This window comes from Eumetopias jubatus, unplaced genomic scaffold (genome assembly GCF_037043125.1).
Source record: "Eumetopias jubatus isolate StellerSeaLion01/CBP00866 unplaced genomic scaffold, mEumJub1_p1.0 scaffold_6, whole genome shotgun sequence".
Taxonomy (NCBI): domain Eukaryota; kingdom Metazoa; phylum Chordata; class Mammalia; order Carnivora; family Otariidae; genus Eumetopias; species Eumetopias jubatus.
Window position 1 is genome coordinate 4,309,926 of NW_028274812.1, and position 8,052 is coordinate 4,317,977.

Here is an 8,052-nt window from a genome sequence, read left to right on the forward strand (position 1 = left end):
TTCAACTCTGTCCTTACTGACTTTCTGCTTCTGGGTCAGTCCATGTCTGATAGAACAGAGTTCAAGTCTCGCATATAATAGTGCAGTCTTCTATTTCTCCTTGCAGTTTTATCAATTTTTGCCTCACATATTTTTATGCTCTGTTGTTAGGCGCACACAGGTTAAGGATTATTATATATTTTTGGAGGATTAACTGCTTCCTCATTATGTAATGCCCCTCTTTATTCACGTTAACCTTGCTGTGAAGTCTGTTCTGTGTAAAATTAATATACCCACTCCTCCTTTCTTTTGATTAGAGTCAGCATGGTATATCTCTCTCCAACCCTTTACTTTTAATCTATATGTGTTTATATTTGAAATGGGTTTCTTGTAGACAGTGTATAGTTGGGTCTTATTTTTTGATCCAGTCTGATGATCTCTGTATTTCAGTTGGCGAATTTAGACCACTGACATTTAAAGACGATTATTGGTGTAGTTGGATTAATATCTACCACATTTGTTACTGTTTTCCATTCTTTGCCCTTTTTCTCTGTTCCTATTTTTGTCTTCCCCTTTTTTAGCCTTTTATGATTTTAATTCAGCATTTTATATGATTAGCTTTTCCCCTCTTGCTTAGCAGTTATGCTTCTTTTGTAACTATTGTTAGTAGTTGTTCTAGACTGCATATACATTTACAACTAATACAAATTTGCTTTTATTTTTATTTTTTAAATTTATTTGACACACAGAGAGAGACAGCGAGAGAGGGAACACAAGCAGGGGGAGAGGGAGAGGGAGAAGCAGGCTTCCTGCTGAGCAGGGTCCCCGATGCGGGGCTCGATCCCAGGACCCTGGGATCATGACCTGAGCCAAAGGCAGACGCTTAATGACTGAGCCACCCAGGCGCCCCTACAAATTTGCTTTTAAATAACACCAAACTGCTTCTTGGGTAGTGCAAATACCTTACAAGAGCAAAATAATCCTAATCTGTCCCTCTCATTTCTTGTATAATTTCTATCAGTTTCAAACAGCTGTTTTAAAGTAATCCATTTTCTGTTTACTTAAAATAAGAAGAAAACAAATAGGAGGGTTATAAAATGTCTACACACCCTTATTTTGTCTCTAAATATTTTACTTGTAGCCTAAAAGAACCGGGACTGTGAATGATAATTTTCTATCCTTTTTTTTTCCCTTGGCTCAGAGATACTAGTGGGCAATGATTTTGCAAATTCTTTTCTTAAGCATTCTTAACCACAGAGTACTGGTGAATGTGCATAAAGGCTCACTGATGTTTTTCCTTGAATTAACTAAAATATTTAAGTTTATTAAAAATTCCCAGGAGACCCATTTATTTTCTAAATAAACATTCAGAGAATTCAGGCAAATCTTGGAATGCTCTCCACTTAACTAGGCAAAGTTTGGTTTTAGGGTGCCTTCATTCTTTTTGACTTCCTGTCTTAAAATAGTAAGTGGGTGAGGTGCTACACAACTCCAGGGAGTGTCATTCAAAGAGAATACAAAGTGCATGGTGCTTCCCATATTTATGTAATGTGGTGGCCTTGTGTGGGAAATAACGTGTGCATGCACTGAAAAGGTGTTCCATTAATTCTGTCTTCCCTTAACTACAGTCAGTGTTGTGAGGGTAAAAAGGAAGAGAAAGTGTTGGAAAATCATTGTGGATTGTGTTCTATTTGTGTGCACTGGAATCCTTCAAAAAGACAGAATGTTTCACTAAGTAAGTTTGGAGTTCATCTTCAATCTTTTATTTATTTCTCTCATCTTTTCCAGGCAATCCTCAGGAAGATGAATGGTGTTGATTTAATTATCTTTTAAGCTGCTCTAGACCATAACCGCATGCATCCTTATTTCTGTGAGTGAATGATTGAACAGTTCTATTAATGAAACTATTAGATTTGGAGAGTTTATTGATTTGAAGTCCTGGAACAAGAATTGTCAATACACTGGTTTGGTACTTTAGCTCATTTAGATTCAAAAATTCCTAGAGATAGTGGAGACTGAGCTTCTGCTTTTGAATTAAAGATTACAATGGCTAAGCAATTTCAAAAAGCCTGAGCTTTCCCTTCATGGACTTCAGAAGATAATGTTGGAAGATCAATCTGTGCGTGTGATTACAAACACACATCAGCCTTTGACATCAACTCTGTGAAATGAGTATGTCTAGCCTGATATAATCTGGGTCTTGAGAAATGGTGCCTTATGGTAATTGATTCCTTTACTTGAATCATCTTGGTAATATTTTACTCGGCCTAATAAAGTTGGTGTATTCTCTGGTTAGATTTAAAATTGATCATCCAACCATCATTAGTAGAAAGAATTGACGAATTTAAAAAAAAAAATCAATCAACACTTACTGAATTTCTACAAAGAAGCAGAGAACTATTGTCAGAATCATCTGACTTTTGCTGAAAATCAGGTTATATTTACAAATTATTTTTGAAAGATTTAAAGTAGAATTAAATTGGAATTGCTTATTTCCATCCAAAATGGAAACAACTTTCAGCTTGGCAGCACTGGACTCCTGGCCCTTGTGTTTAGGAAATGTACCAAGTCAAACTGAGTGGAGATGGAGCAGAACAGAATGCACAGCTGGACAAGACCCAAGTAGAATGAGTGTTATCAGTCTTTAATTTATGGAGCTCTGGCGGTCTGAATTCCTCTAAGTGCGGGATGAAATTTTAGCCATTTTAACACTGCCTACATGACAGTAGGCTGCAGTGGTCCAGCTGGCAGACTCAAACACTTAGGTTGGTTAGTGTATAATCCTGCAGGTCCGCAATGATTCAGAGACCACCTCAGGAGCTGGTTAAGAATACAAGTGCAATTGGCAGAACTGTTTTGGTGTACAGATATCCTAACAGAGACTTGGCGGGGTCAAGTAAGGGCTCTATGTTGGTGTTGGTCATTTTCAATAACTTGGGAAACTCCTGATTATATAGGGAGGGACGTGGGCTTTTTATCAGAAATTTAAACCTCTCCAGGAAAAACGGGATTGTTTCATTTGTCATAAGTATCCTTGAGAAGAGGAGGCAAATAGGGATTTGCCTCACAAAACTGTGATTTTGTCTAGGAAAATAAGCTGCCTGAAATGAAGACACAATTTCAGTACCTGCTATTGACTCAAGACTTTATGGTTGATAAAATTAGTCATATCTGATACCAAATGTTGCCCCTGAGTACGTGTTGAGTAGGGCCTGCACGAGGAGACAAATGTGAGAGCAAATGTTATTTCTTTGATGTGTTTGTGTAGGGAAATCTGGGGCGGAAGATGTGGATGGGATTTTTTTAGGGCAGAGGAAAAAATGAGTCTTGGTAGGTCCTGGCTGTCATATCAAAACCTCCTGTTTCCTTGTTTCTTGAGCTGATTTACTCAGACTTACATCACTTGATGTGCCCAGTTTCTTCCCCAACATACATTTTCAAGGCCAACTTCATTGTTTTTGAGATTATCTCAAAATGTGATACTCTCTTAACAGTGCCCTGACATTCCTAACAAAGAAGAACCAAAAAAAAAAAAAAAAAAAAGAGAGAGAGAGAGAGAGAGAGAGAAAGAGAGAGAGAGAAATCCTTTGCTGATCTTGGGGTATTTGCTTTCTTGTGAGAAGACAAGAGAAGTAGGTGTCTAGTAATGGGGGGGGGCAACAGTAATCTCAACTGAAGTGCTGGTGTTATACAGAATGCAAGATAACCAAAGCCACCTGAGGCAGGTGTGTTTGGTTTAACTTTGTTACCAGTTCCAGTTCTCTCTTTGTTTACTCCCAGAGTGATATGATTTATCAATTTCTAAGCAAATGCTTCCTTAGGAAAAAATGTATTTCATTTAAATGAATAATTGATATGCTTAAAACTTCATAAACAGTGGCATGAAATCCACTAACTTTGGACTTCTGAACAATTGTTTTCAGATTGAGCAGAAGCTCATTTGTCAAGATCTTTCTTCATAGTATAAATGAATGCTCCTAATAGAATGCATGATATATGATTATAAAAGCTTCCTGACAGCAAGGACTGCCAGGGAGACCTACTCTGTTTAGGGATGCTGCTAAGGTAGGCATGTTGTACCCAACACAGTTCAGAACACATGCTATATTGGAAAAAATATTCCTGTATGTAATTTGTGCAAGGATACCCCAAATCATTTAATTAACAAGAATATAGACAAATAAAAGGATGCATGTAGACATATATACATAATTATCTATCACCAATTCTATCTTTTTAAGAAAGATTTATTTATTCATTTTGAGAGAGAAGGGGGGAGGAGCAGAGGCTGAGGGAGAGAATCTCGGGCAGACTCTGTGTTGAGTGTGGAGCCCAACGTGGGGCCCGATCCCACGATCCTGAGATCATGACGCAGCCAAAATCAACAGTCAGATGCTCAACTAACTGAGCCACCCAGAATCCCCCACTAATTCTATTTTTTGTTGTGAAAACTAAGGAATTTGCCAGGTAATTTCACCGTCCAGTGTTCAAATCTCTTTCTGTTGCATTCTAGATGTTTATGCTCTTGGGTTCCAGTTTTGATTTTTTACAGTTTGTTACTAGTTTAAAAAAAAATCCAGTCTTGTATAAAGATCTATGCTGGGACAGGTGTTTGGTGTAATTCTGAAGGCTCGAAGAACCTACATGAGTTCTGTCATCTTCTGGACTAATGGTTGCTGCATAGCCACATGAAAATAGGTGTGTATAACATCAAGAAACATATTGCCTAAAAGACAATAAATCCCAATCTCTTGAGCTAACATTTTTTGAGCCTACATAATGGACAATTTATGATTTTTTCAGTCAATGTCCAAGCAGAAAAACAGAAGCTATGTTAGATATATCAAATGGAGGGAGATTTAATGTAGGAAATCAATTACAAAAAGGTTAGGGGGTCTGGAGAGGCAGAGTGGAGGTGTGAATGAAGTTACTGCCTGTAACCTGGAGAGCTGGTTCCCCCATGGCTCCGTAGGAACCACATTTCTGCCCATCAGCAGAAACCCCGTTGATGCAGCCCAGCTGGTGCTATATGCCTCCCAGGGAAGTAAGACTTCTAAACCAGTAAGGCCCTGCATTCTGGCCCTGTGGAGGGCACCTGTGGTAGTCAGAATTATCATGTGGTGCCGACCCTGTAGGACACCCTCCTCTTCATTGTGGGTGGACCTGTGCACATGAAGGATGTCACACCCATGATGAGGTTACATTATATGACAAAGGTGAAGGGACTTTTGCTTAAGTAAGCAAAGGGCCTAATTAACAGACTTAGTTAATCAAAAGCCTATGGGTGGGCCTGGCCTTATCAGGTAAGTCCTTTCAAGAGTTTGGGAGGCAGAACTGTTGTCTCCTATTGGCCTTGAAGAAGCAAGTCACTGTGAGTCTTACAGATTCAAGGAAATAAACTCTGCCAATAAATGTCATGAACTTGGAAGAGCAGGGACTGTGAGTTTCAGAGGAGAACCCAGCCCCAGCCCACACTTTGACTGCAGCCCTATGAGACCCTGAACAGAGGATCCAGCTAAGCTGACCCACAGAAACTGTGATAGAAGAAATGTGTGCCATTTAAACCTGCTAAATTTGTAGCAATTTGCTATGCAGCAACAGGACACCAACATGACCCATACGTGGGTTGTTGGGTGAAAGAACTGATCACATCTTTGAGTGTGATTTTCTAAACTTGCACAGTGTGTTTCCCAGTTGGTGCATTGAGTCTTCAATAGGCCATTCCAAATTTCTACAAGAAAAACAGCTTCTGGATGTGGCAAAAGCAATGAACTCTGTGGGTGGGAGCCCATTGCAACACTTTTCCTCCTGAAAATAAAAGGGGGTTCTTGGTAGATGCTGTGTATTGTGGAATACACTGGCGGTGAGGGAATCATCCAGCAAGCCTGGGATGGTGGTTCTGGCAGAAACACTTTGGGTGAGGAAGGCACGTTCACATCCAGGTTAAGTGTCTACTCTGATAAGGACAAAACCTGAGGGAAGGCTTCAGGATAACCAAGACGGCACAAATGGCTGGCTGCTCCTCCGAGGGATGATGCCATGCCAGGGGCTTGGGTGGCCTCCACTATCGGCAGGTTGGGCAATCAGTTGAGTCTCTAACTGGATAAGCCTCGGTGAGGGGAAGGCCAGGTTGACAAAGTCTTGCATAGCTCCCATTCCTGCCACCCTGGCCATTTTCTACGTGAGCCTCTGCAAACACCAGTGGGGATGAAGAAATGCGTGGCACAAACAGAACACCACTCTGTCCACCTGATTTCTGAGGGCCTCCTCACTAGTGGGTGCAATTGGGTGAGTGTCCATACAAAGCCTTCATACATTATGCCCATCCTGAGGGTCCATCTACAGGTCTTTTCCCCAGAAGTTCTGGTCATCTGGATTTCCATCTTTTATTCCAAGTTTCTGCTCACTGGGCCAAAATGTTAGTTGTTCACTATGACTCAGCACAGATCCACATCTGGCCAGTTTTTAGTCCAGACAAATTGGAAACCAGATGGGCTATTTGCAGCGCTACCTGGGGGATTTCCTTTCAGTGCCACTTCTCAGTGCCATCTCTATGTGGGCCCACAATACTGCAGCAGCGTAACAGACCATGGAGCATCACCGGCAATCCAGGCTCAGGTTTTTACTTCCTTTGTAAACCGGTCATCGGGAACCTCTGTGAGTCTCTGAGTGGAGGTGAAGTGAAAGCAGGCAATACACGAGAAAAAGTGTCATCAAAGGATGAGCTACCTGCTCCTGCAACATACTCATGTCTTCAGGAGCCACCACTGTCTGTTCTGGGGCACACATCTGTCTACTTGAAGTGACCGGCTGTCCCTCTGTGGGACCGTGCGTGAGTCACACCAGACCACACTCTCCCCAGCCTATCCCAGCCAATGAGTGGGCATGGTGAAGGTCCTAGAACCAGAACCTTCCCATTCTGGGAAGGGATGTGGAGGGAGTGAGCTGGAGCCCCAACATTCCCATTTGATGTGGGACTCCTCTAATGTTAACTGTCGCTCCGGCCTCACCTGCTGGGGGATCAGGAATTGCCCATTTCAGGCTCTTCTCACCAGTCCTTTCCTCCTCCTCCTCCCCCTTCTCCAAGATGTGCTCTGAAGGGTGGCCACCGGTCTGACTCCCTCCCTTTCCCTCATCACGGGCTTTCCCTAGCAAACTTCTCCACCAACCATCCTCTCCCAATTTCTGATTCCCAGAGAACGGACACTGACGCACTCGCTAGGCAGCCGCGTTGTGTCCATTAATAACTGTTATCCAAACGTTCTGACGGAATGAAGAAACACATTTAATGGTGCTTAAAAACTTCCATTGATTGTTTTCCCTTTGTATTTGGTGTATTGCTTTCTCTGTTTGGATTTCAGAGTAATCCCTAAAAAGCATACTGAAAGCCTGTGTGCATGGACAAAGATTGCAGAGGAGCTGGCTTGCATCTAGAGGCACTGGGCGAGGAAGCAGCTACTGGGTCACGTAGGCAGGGAGTGAAGAGCCTCAGGCTGTGGCCAGCAGCTTTCCCCAGACAGCAATCCTACAGTAGCCTGTCTGTGGGGCATAGAAACCCACAGCTGGCATTTGGGGAGCTTGTCAGGGAAAGGTTTTGAAGTCTCCACAGTTCAATTAAGGAATTAATCTCCCTGTTTGCAACCTCTTTCCTCACCCCAGGCCTCTGCCATATCTCGTTTCTCAAACCCCTATCCCCTAGGTTGAGTTTTTCCAGAAAATAAGCCTCCAGTTTTGTGGATTGGAGTTTGTCGGTGGTGCTCTGTGTGGGAAGGGGAGCCAGAAATCTGTCCCCTCCGTGTGGAGACAGTGGTGGTCCTCTGGCCTGGAGCCCACACCCACCCACCCCCAGCTCCCTCATGCCCCGTCAGATGTTTCTGGGACTCTAAGCCAGCTTCTAGCTCTTCACTTCCTGAAGACCTTTTTACAGTCCAGTGAGTTACGCCAACGTGTTTCCATCTAGTTTTCTCTGTTGTTTGGGTTGATGCCTCTTAGAGAAAGAACATGACTATTGGACTTGACTTTGCACTCAGCCATGTCATTTGCAATATTTTGGAAGGAGAGGGGGCATGCATG